Source organism: Myotis yumanensis, unplaced genomic scaffold (genome assembly GCF_028538775.1).
Source record: "Myotis yumanensis isolate MYYU_CA2020_CCGP unplaced genomic scaffold, mMyoYum1.0.hap1 SCAF_3, whole genome shotgun sequence".
Lineage (NCBI taxonomy): Eukaryota > Metazoa > Chordata > Mammalia > Chiroptera > Vespertilionidae > Myotis > Myotis yumanensis.
In genome coordinates, this window is record NW_027223754.1 from 206,179,593 (window position 1) to 206,191,178 (window position 11,586).

At 46.7% G+C, this 11,586-nt stretch overlaps 1 pseudogene; it reads left to right on the forward strand.

The window, feature by feature from the left end:
* The first annotated feature begins 6,867 nt into the window (after positions 1-6,867).
* LOC139005757 (MARVEL domain-containing protein 2 pseudogene) lies at positions 6,868-8,549 on the forward strand (annotated as a pseudogene).
* The last annotated feature ends 3,037 nt before the right edge of the window (positions 8,550-11,586 follow it).

Here is an 11,586-nt window from a genome sequence, read left to right on the forward strand (position 1 = left end):
AACACGGTCCAGCTTCACTCCAGCTCTCCATCTTCCAGGCCAGCAGGACCCTGCAGAGTCTGTACAATCCCTTCCTTAGGGAGAGCAGGCTCTCTAGCAAAAATCCCCAGGGACACAAACTGTGCCAGGAATTTTCTGGCTTGTCCCAAAGGAAGTCCTGCATGGCTCTCACATCCAGCAAGAAGACACTTGGGCCCTATCTATTCCCAACACCTTTTTAATAGTTCGTATGAACTGCCCACCTACTATGTGTCAGTCATTAGGCTAAACCATTTATACACATGATCTATTCTCCACACAATGAAATAGAACAGATGAATAAGACAGAGAGTGTTTAAGTAACAGGCCCAAAGTCATGTAACCTTCACTCTGCAGGCCTCATCTCTTCTCAATCTGAGGCCTTTGCCTGCCAACAAATGATATGAAGGAAATGTTCCTCATGGACTGTTGAGAAGGAACTTCTTCAACCCCAAACTCAGGACCCTGCCTGGAGGAGTGTGCCTGCTAGAGCAATCTAGATGCAGGGGAGATGGGGGTGACAACACAGGCATCCCCTGGAGGTTACCTGGGCAACTTGGCTGCAGCCACAAATCTCTCCCAGGATTCATCACTCAGCAGGCGTTGAAGTTTCTCTTTGTTTCCTGGGTTATTTAAATACTCAACAACATCAACAAAGTCTTTGCCCTCTAGATGGAAAGAAAAATGGATAAGTTTGGAAGAAATCGAGGTAGAATGGAAATGGAATTGAGTATAAACCAGATGGTTAAATGTTCATCTTCCTCAGTGGCTGTCACCTGGGGAAATTTTTTTTCTTAACCTGGGGTAATTTGGTGATTCACCTAGTGTTATGGATTGAACTGTGACCCCCAAAATTTATATGTTGAAGCCTTGACTGCCCATGTGACTGTATTTTGTAATGAAGGTTAAAGGAGGTCATATGTGTGGGACCCTATTCCAATATGACTGCTGTCCTTATGAGTGAGGGAGAGACACCAGATCTCTCCCTCCCCCACTTCTTTCTCTCTCTCTCTCTAAAAATCAACTTATACATATTTTAAGTAACAAAAAGATCTATAAAACAACTGTGTGACTTGTCCTGCCACTTTGGCACACTGGTGAGAGTGTCGGCCTGAGGACCAAAGGATTGTGGGTTCAATTCCAGTCAAGGGCAACATATATAGATTGCAGGTTCCTCTAGGGCAGCGGTTCTTAATCTGTGGGTAGCGACCCCTTTGGGGGTCAAACGAACCTTTCACAGGGGTCACCTAAGACCATTGGAAAACACATATATAATTACATATTGTTTTTGTGATTAATCACTATGCTTTAAATATGTTCAATTTGTAACAATGAAATTGGGGGTCACCACAACATGAGGAACTGAATTAAAGGGTCGCGGCACTAGAAAGATTGAGAACCACTGCTCTAGGGCCTGAGCCCTAATTAGACAACCAATCAATGTGTTTGTCTCACATCAATATTTCTGTCTCTTTCTCTCTCACTTCCACTTTCTCTAAAAATCAATGAAAAAATATCCTCGGGTGAGGATTAAAAAAATGTGTGACTCTCAGGGATTTGGAGACCCTGGAAATGCAGATAAGGGACTGGGGACTGGTGTATGTTTTGTGGGCACAGAGACAGGATGTAAATGTGTTTCTGCCATATACACACAAGGGACATTATTCTTATTTCACAGAACAAGAAAGTGAAACTAGGACAAGTGAAGGCCCAAGCCAAGCAGCAGAAAGCTCACAGGTGGCATCCAAGGTCACCCATCAGACATTTCCTTACATGAGGTCAAAGCCTCCTTATGTTTTGAAAATTCATGTGATTTCTGCGTTCTACCCTAGAGTTTACCTATGGGATTTTTTAAAATTTGAAAGTAATATTTCAGTCCACACACCATTGATGAGTAAAACTACCAGGCAAAGAGGATTCTTCCTGCTTCTCACAGGTGCTCCAAGGTGGGCAATGGAGGGGCGTCTTCAGGTGGGTGGGGGTTGGAGCCTCAGCTTTAATTCTGGGATCAATCAGTATTTGCTTGCCTTCCAGGCTGGTTTCCAGGGCTAGAGCTCCCGTGGGCACCTCTGACCCCACCCTTGTCCACTTCTTAAACAAGAGGTCATCTTGTTTATCCTCACTCAGGAATCCACCAGCTCCAGCCTCCCTCAGGGATCTGAGAGACTGCTCAGGAGATGCAGGCTTCTGATCTGTCCTCTCCTCCCTTATGCTGCAACAGGAACAAGTTTTATCTTCCCCTGGGGGGTGATTTGGTTGCCTAGAAAATGCAGTGTTGATTTTGGTGGGGACAGGGTTGTTATTTCCTTTTCTTGCTTCACCCACTGAGGGAACAAGGAAACCAGGACTTAGATGGAGGGAACCCAGAGCATTAAATGGGTGTATTTCTTGAATGTGGTGGGTGTGGGTGTGGGTGTGGGGAATAACAAAGCAGGCCTCTGCAGGGTGTGTCCCAGATAATCACACCTGGTACACAGGTGTTTATAATTCCTAGCACAGGTCAGGGACCCAGCACAGCTGTGGGGGGTGGCAGTATTTGGAGGGGAAAGTTTCCACCAGGAACTAGCAGGTTCCAGGTACAGGGGACAAAGAATTACCACCTCCCATGGGCTGTCCTGGCCTCGTTGGAGACATTGCATGAGTTGCAGAGGATGGGAGGCAGTGAGCAGCCTGAGGAGAGAGCCAGGAAGGAGGCCCCCCCACAGACTTCTGGTTGAGGGGACTTCCCTTGGTCCCTCTTGGGGGCTCAGGGACACTCATCAATCCCCTTGGAGGTTCTTGATTTCTGTGCAGCTTAACCCAGTGTGGAGGTGCCTCCCTCAATTCTAGATCATGAGCAGGAACCAGCTGGAGAGGAGGAGGCTGGCTACCTGGGCAGATCCCGTCAGCTTCTGAAGTCATGGTGTCAGCAGTGGGATTTCAGAGTTTCCCCTTCAGCTCACCAGTCTGTGTCCAGCTGGAAGGAGGTGTTGCTTCACCCTTGGGGAAGAGAAAACAAATTGTGGGGTTCGAGGTGAGCCAGCTGAGCAACAGTGAGCAGCGAGAGGCTCTGTCTCTGGAGTTTCTTTCAGGGAAGGAAGCAAGTGCCAGATTGACTCAATGTACTGTGTTTCCCTGTCTGCTGGGCTCTGCCAGCTGCTAGTTAGAGAAGGTATTCACCTCTCACTCCAGCCCACTCCAAGCCAAGTGACAGTCCCCTTGTCCTGTGGGGGCACAACGAGAAGACCATCAGACAAGGAAACACCAGCTGAGGAGTCTTATAACAAAAGAAACAATAAAACCAGACACAGAAGAAAAGATGGAAGGAATGTTTTGGAAATGACTTGAGGTTGAGGACATTTGTGTTGACTAATCACTCAGCTAATATTGATGGTGTGTCTACCACAGGCTCCTTACGAATTCCCTCACCAAATACTCTCACACATTCCACGTGGTGGGCGCCATGGTGGCTCCCATTGGAACGTGGGGGAAACCATCACAAAGTCTAGGTTTTCACCTGAACTTGGGTTAGCCCAAGTCTCACAGTAGTGCTAGAGCTAGGACTCCAGCCCAAGTCTTCCTGATCCCAATCCCATGTTTGTGAGGACTACGCTCTACTCTCTTTAATATACAAAAACATTTATTCATGTGTCTGTGTTACTTGTAAATGACTCTTCACATTTCCAAAGGATGTCTTGCACCCTATGCCAAGTCTCTGTGTTGATAAATTCCTGGGGCTGTAGCTTCCCAAGCCTGCACTCTTCTTGCTTCTGCAAGACCCTCATGCCCTAAGGCCCTGGGGTCCTGCAGTCTTGGCCCCATCCCTGCAGCCCTGCTGTGGGCTGCCCAGCCCTCCTGATGCTGCCCATGGTCCTCTCTTCTGCCCACACACACACACATATTAAAAAACATAACATTAACCACCTTAATAATTTTTTTAACATTTTTTATTTCTTGTCCTTTTTTTAAAAAAAAGTAATTTATTGATTTTCTACAGAGAGGAGGGAGAGGGATAGAGAATTAGAAACATCAATGAGAGAGAAACATTGATCAGCTGCCTCCTGCATATATCCTACTGGGGATGTGCCCACAACCAAGGTACATGCCCTTGACCAGAATCAAACCTGGGACCTTTCAGTCCAGAGGCCGACATTCTATCCACTGAGCCAAACCGGTTAGGGCCACCTTAACCATATTTAAGGATATAGTTCAATAGCATTAAATTATATTTACCCTGTTGTGCAACCAGCCTCCAGAACTCTCTTCATCCTATAAAACAGAAACTCAGTGCCCACTAAACAATAACTCCCCATTCCCCCACCTCCCAGCCCCTGCAAACTGCCTCTCTACTTCCCATCTCCACGGATTTGAGTGCTTCATTTAAGTGGAATCACACAATGTTTATCTTCCTGAGACGGCTTTATTTCACTTAGCACAGTGTCCCCAAGGGTCATGCAGGTTGGAATATGGGCCAAAATGCCCTTCCTTTTTAAGGCTGTAATTTTTTTAAAAGGATTTTAGGGAAAGTTTATTTGAGCCAAACTGCACAAGATTTAAATCGCTCTGGAGAATAACAGTGTCTCAGCATCTTCTCTGCATTTGAAATGAAGGAGGGGATGTAAGGAAGGTTACATGAAGTTGGGAGAAAGCAGGTGGGGATTGGATTACAGGACAGTCAACAAGAGTGTGGTCTCTTCTTTACAAAAAAAAAAAAAAAAACAAAGATGTTTTTATTGATTTACAGAGAGGAAGGGAGTGGAAGAGAGAGATAGAAACATTGATGAGAGAGAAGCATCCAATGGCTGCCCCCTACATGCATTCTGCTGGGTTTCGTGCTCATAACCAGAGCATGTGCCCTGACTAGGAATTGAACTGGTGACCTTTTCATTCATGAGCCCACACTCAACCACTGTGCCACACCGGCCTGGCAAGATTGTGCTCTTTTGAGAGTAGTTATTTCAAAGGTGAGTTCACCTAGATGCACAGAAGCAATGGACAGGGCTTGCTTAAGGAAAACAACCTTTTACTAAAAAGTATATGCCTGGGAGGTGACCCCCGCCATGACCTGCCAGCTAGGAATTTATGATCGCATCATCCTGTGGGTTACTTTACATAGAACCCATTTTTCATCCATGGTCCCCTGTTTGATGACAAGTCAAGTTGAAGGATACATGGATGGCCAACCTTTTGGTTGGATAGTGTGGTCTCACAGCGCTATGGGGGCTCTTTCCTAGGAAGTGTCAGTGTGCACCTTGTGTTGGTGACCATTGGGAGGGGTCATACTGTAATCATGGGCTTTGTGTTGAGGCCAAATTTTCCCAGAATGGGACGGGCAGGTAAAGGGAAGGCAGTCAAGTCTTATGGCCGTCATTGTGAAAATACACTCTGGCCCTGGCTGCGTAGCTCAGTTGGTTAAAGATCGATCCAGGATGCCAAGTGTGTGGGTTCCATAATACAATGCACATAGGAATGGCACATGCAAGAGTCAATCAATAAATGCATAAATACATGGAACAATCGATGTTTCTTTCTGTTGATCGCAAATCAATAATAATGAAAACACTCTGGATCATTTCTGTTCTATGAACCATCATGATGGAAACAGACCTTTCATGGAGAGGATTCTCTCAGTTCTGTCTGGACTATCTTGCCTTGGAGCCCAGGGAAGAAAGGAAATGCTGATTGTCTGTAGGCATTATTTTAAGAAGCAAAAGAGCATTTATCAGCTACCCCTCCTGAGACCTGCCTGACACAGAGAGCCAAGGGACTTGTCAGTATACTCATAGCTGATACTAAGGTGGCTCACCTGTGTGTCTTTGCTCTGCCCGGGATGCTCTAAGACTTTACAAATAACGACTCACATTCTTCCAATAACCATTGATCTGTGTACCATTTGTATCTGTAAACATAGGTCCAGGTCTAGTGCCTCTCCGGACCCCTGGTGCCCTCTATGCTCCTGGCACTGATGGCTCAAGCCTTGGTGTGTCCCCTGGCGGGGACACAGAACAACCAGCCACTCAACCGCACAGCAAACCCCAGTTTCACACACAACAGATTCACTCCATTTGGTTTTCTTGTTGATCTTGATGAAAAAACTATGACTCAGATTTCACAAAATTCCCCACTGACTTCATGTACTTCTGGCAGTTCTATCAGCTTTCTGAGAGTTCCATTTATTTCCTCCTGTCTCCTTCCTGCAGCCATCACATTTTTATCTGAGGAGAAAGAGGAAGAGAGGAATGTGGACAACTGATTCTGACGCCTGGCCGTGAGCAGGACATCCCAAAGCCGCCCCTCCCCCAGGTGGGGCACCCAGGTCTGGGGCTCAGGCCAGCTCTGTCCAGCCCCTCCCACTCCTGCTCAATAACTAATGCCAGGCACTTTGCTTCCTGCACCAGAGGCTCCTTGAAGGCTGTAGGTACCATTAAATATGCCCTGTATTAGGAAGAAGACACAGATGCAGATGAAGAAGAGGAGGAAGAAGAAACAAAAAGCTTCCACAGCCCTGCCCCTGTGGTGCAGACCTGGGCACTGAGGGGTGGAGGGCTTGAATCTCAGTCCAGGGCACGAACCTTGGTTGCAGGGTTCATCCCCGTACCAGGTCAGGGCACATGTGGGAGAGAACAATTGATGCATCTCTCACACATCAATGGTTGTCTCACTCTCTCTCTTTCTCCCTCCCTCCCTTCCACTCTCTCTAAAAATCAATGGAGGCGGGCGGGCGGGCGGGGCCGGCGCCTCCCAGCAGGTGCACGGATGGAGTCGGGGGTCCTGGACCCCTCAGAGCTTCCTCGGCCCACATCGCTGGACTCCCAGCCTCACCTTAACCTGTGGCCGAGCCCAGACGCAGGCGCGGTATAGAAATCACAAATGTCTTCAAAGGATGGGAGATCCAGGAATTGAGACAGGCACTACAATGACCTCCCCAGGGACTTGGCCCATGAAGATGGCACCATAAGAACCCCCCAGACTCTCCCTGACAGTGAGCTGGCTGTGAGCGCTGATCCTTTGCCACCACGCCCTCTCCCATTACAGCCACCTTTTGGCCCTGACTTCTACTCAAGTGACACAGAGGAACTGGCCATAGCACCAGACCTAAAACCTGTAAGGCACTTCATCCCTGAGTCCTGGAAGTGCTTCTTCAGAGGGAAGAAAAGGGACCCAGAATGGGATAAGCCGGCGTCAGACATCTGATACATCTCAGACTGAGTGGAGTGTTCGCCTCCATCCTCTTCAGGGAGACCAAACCACCACTCACCCCCCAACTCCGACAAAGATCCCTACGGAGGGTCAGAAGGAACCTTTAATTCCCGGAAAGAGGCTGAAGTGATGCTTTCCCAGGATCCTTATGGGTCTCTGGGCCGACATACGGCTCTAACATACAGTGAGAAGGTGGAGGCCTACAACCTGAGGTACTCCTACATGAAGTCCTGGCCTGGCCTGCTGAGAATCCTCGGGGTGGTGGAGCTGCTGCTGGGGGCGGGCGTCTTCGCCTGTGTCACAGCTTACGTTCACAAGGATAGTGAGTGGTACAACATGTTTGGCTATTCCCCGCCCACGGCCATGGGTGGCTTTGGTGGCCTGGGCAGTGCGTATGGGGGCTACTACTACAGTGGCCCCAAAACTCCTTTTATACCCATGGTTGCTGGATTAGCTTGGATCACCACCATTATTATTCTGGTTCTTGGCATGTCCATGTATTATCAGACCATTCTTTTGGACTCTAACTGGTGGCCCCTGACTGAGTCTGGAATTAACATTGCCTTGTTTATTTTTTATATGGCTGCAGGCATAGTCTATGTGAATGATATAAACCAAGGTGGACTCTGCTACTATCCAGTATTTAATACACCAATGAATGCAATGTTCTGTCGGGTAGAAGGAGGACAGACAGCAGCGATGGTCTTCCTGTTTGTCACCATGATTGTTTATTCCATCAGTGCTTTGGTTTGCCTAAAGTTATGGAGGCATGAGGCAGCTCAGAGACATAGAGAATACATGGAACAACAGGAGATAAGTGAGCCATCATTTCCATCGAAAAGAAAAATGTGTGAAATTGCCATCGGTGGTGACAGACAGAGAGACCAAGAAGTTCATTTCAAAGAATTGAGACCAACAAGAATGAAACCTGAAATACTGAGTGGACATGTCCCCTCAGGCCACATTCCCAAACCTATCATGTTGCCTGACTATGTGGCAAAATACCCTGTGATTCGGACAGATGATGAACGGGAGCACTCTAAGGCTGTGTTCCAAGACCAGTTTTCAGAGTACAAGGAGTTCTCTGCAGAAGTGCAGGCCGTCTTGAGGAAGTTCGATGAGCTGGACACAGTGATGAGCAGACTGCCACATCATTCGGGAAACCAACAGGAACATGAGAGCATTTCAAGAATCCATGAAGAATTTAAGAAAAAAAAGAAGGACCCTACGTTTCTGGAAAAAAATAGAGCGCTGTGATTATCTAAAGAATAAACTTTCTCACATAAAGCAAAGAATTCAAGAATATGATAAAGTAATGAATTGGGTTGTACAAGCTTATTCTTAAACCTTATCTGAAACCACTTTTTAAATATCAAACTTAATATTTATTTACTGTCTTTTTTTATGCTAGTCTCTGTGATATTCAAGAAGTGCTTCCTGAATCAGCTTTCGGTTGGTTTAGCCAATCTGCAATGTTAGAACAGTGTGATTTCACATCAGACATTTCAGAAAAACCTCAACTTTACGAAGAATGGAAGACATACTGAATTCATCTGTGTACAGTTTATGTTTATCTTTGCGGAAATTGAAAGTGATTTAGCGCTCATATCCTGGGGTGTGAGAGAAGATGAGTATCAGTTCTTGTGCTGAGGAAGTCTTGATTCTGGTGCTGTAGAGGATCAACTTTTCCTTTTTCACTCAGGCCGGCTCCTAAGATTTTCTAGGACAAATTTCTCATCCTAGCCAAATGAGTATTTGTTCCCTGAAGAGGGTTTGAAGCCAACATCAACATTTTCAAGCCTGATGATCTTGGGCAAGTTGTGTGATCTCTCGATGCCTATTTCCCCACCTGTAAAATGGGCCTAAAATAGTACCCACCTCATAGGGTTGTTATGAGGATTAAATGCGTAGAACAGGCTGGCACAGTCTAAGCACTACACTAGTGTGAAATCTATAGAAATGCTTGTGAAATGAATAAACTATCTAGGATAAGTCTCTGGAAAGGTCCTTAATGAGCAAGCCCTGCCAACTAACCACAAGGCCATGTGTCTCCTGACCTTCCCTGTTGTGTTGTTAATAACTCTAACCACTCATAGCCTTAAGTAGATGCTTTCATTGTGGTTCTGTGCCCAGTGGGGTCCAACACAGCCTTCCCATCTTTAATCAGTCTCCCTGTGCACACATCTCCACAACCCAGCTGTTCCTGTGCTCACCCCATCTCATGGGACCATGTGGGTGTTGTTTGGACATTTTCTCTGCTGTTTGGACGTTTATCCTCAGGCCCCATGGCGTTACATTTACTTAGAATCCCCCTTTCACTTATTGGGATGCTTCATCTTCCCAAGAACTATCTTGGCTTTGGGGCTTTATTCATGAGAACTTTTTATTTTTATTAGTATGAACAATGAACTGCCTTAAAACATTTTTTGAAAATCCTCCTTATTGGATCCTGTCCAGCAGCATTGATCTTGTAATTTCCCAGGTGTAGAAATACAATTTCTGCTCAATATAGCTGCATTTCAAATAATTGGTGTCCAAAGAATTTTCTAAAGTGAAACTGCAGAAAAACGTGGAAAAGCAGAGGGTTAAAAGTGTTGGTTACGGAATGAACCTCCTAGTTTTTCTTTGTCAATGAAATCTTATTTAATGTTTGTTGCTATTTTAATACCATGGTGCTCAGACTATGCTTAGGGCCCTAAGAGTTTTAAGAGGTGACATGTAGGGAAGTGTGAGGCCCCCTCTGGAAGCACACCTCCCCCCCTCCCCCAACTAGAACAGCTTCCCTTTCTATTTTATGTATTGGGGCTGCATGCTAACAAACATTTCACTTAAGAGCACCAATGCTTTAAAAATAAAATAGATGAAATAACACATTTTGGTAGACCGTAAAAATTTAGATTAATATTGAAATGAAGCATTTAGGAAATTTAACTCTGTGAAACTTTATTTTCCTACAATTGTAAATGTTAATTTTTGAGAAGTGGTGCTGTAACACTGATTTTTTAAAAATTTATATCAATACCTAGGCTTATTAAAACTTGTTACCTGTTGTTTTGCTTTTCTAAAAAAAAAAAAAAAAAACACAAAAAAACAATGGAAAAAAATATCCGCCGTTGAGGATTAATAAAACAAACACAAAAGCTTCCTCCAAAATCAGTCAATCCCAGAGGAATCTAAAAGTAAATCCGACAGGAGAACTATAAACCTGGGGGAAGAAATGTTAAAACTCATGTTGAGTTGCAGAAACCTAGCTAATCAAGACACAAATCCCAGAAGCCATGAAGGGAAACTTTGACTGATTTGACTTCTTAACAATTAAAGACGGCAAAGGCAACCATCAGCCAAGGCAGAAACTGTGAGAGGCTGGAGCACTGTGTGCAGTAGGTACAGAGACCACAGGTGACTCACTGTCCACACCACACAGGAGCCTAGGGATCAACATGGAGAGACTGAACCCAGATTCTTAAACATGGGGAGACACAGGAAGAAATCATTCTCAGGGAAGGGGCTTACCCAGCGTCAGGCAGCTCCTGCGGGCAGAGTAGAGCCCACACCTCCTGGTGCTGGAGGCTAAGGAGGGATGTGGTGTGAATAAGGCAACAGCTCCCAGGTGCGTCTCTGCTGTACAGACACAGGGATCTGGGCTCAGTCTCCTCCAGCTCAGACACACAGGACCACCTCCTACGTCTCCCATTCCCCCAAGGCTATGAGCAAGGCCAGCCAAGAGCAGGGAGGCAGAGCCCGCCCACCTCCTGCTCAGGGTCTCAATGTGGCACCCGGGCTAGTCATTCCTCTCTCAGGGCCTCAGTTTCCCCACAAGGCCTGGCACTAAGCTGAAAGGGTGTGTGAAACAAGGTCACGATTTGAAATCTCAAAGGAAATCCTTTGCCCCCATCAGCCTCAGCAGCAGCCCCGGGAAGGCAGCCTCAGGGCAGCCAGGCAGCAAGGAGAGGAGGCTCTTACTCACCTACCTTCCCCCACCTCCTCTGCCTCCTCCACATCTCCCCACAGCCACCTGTCTGCGTCCTCCACATGACCCCACAGCCACTTCCTCTGCCTCCTCCACATGACCCCACAGCCACTTCCTCTGCCTCCTCCACATCTCCCCACAGCCACCTCCTCTGTGTCCTCCACATGACCCCACAGCCACCACCTCTGCGTCCTCCATATGACCCCACAGCCACCTCCTCTGCGTCCTCCACATCAACCCACATCCCCCCTTCCTTTGGGGTCACTGGCTCCTGTCTCAGGGAGTCCAGGTCTCAGCTGAGCTGGAGGGAGATGTGAACCCACCAATCAGTGTCCCCCTTCCTCTCCACTGTTTAGGGGCACTGGGGTAGGGAGGAACATCAGACAAAATTGGGTTCCAATCCGGGCTCTGTCACTGCT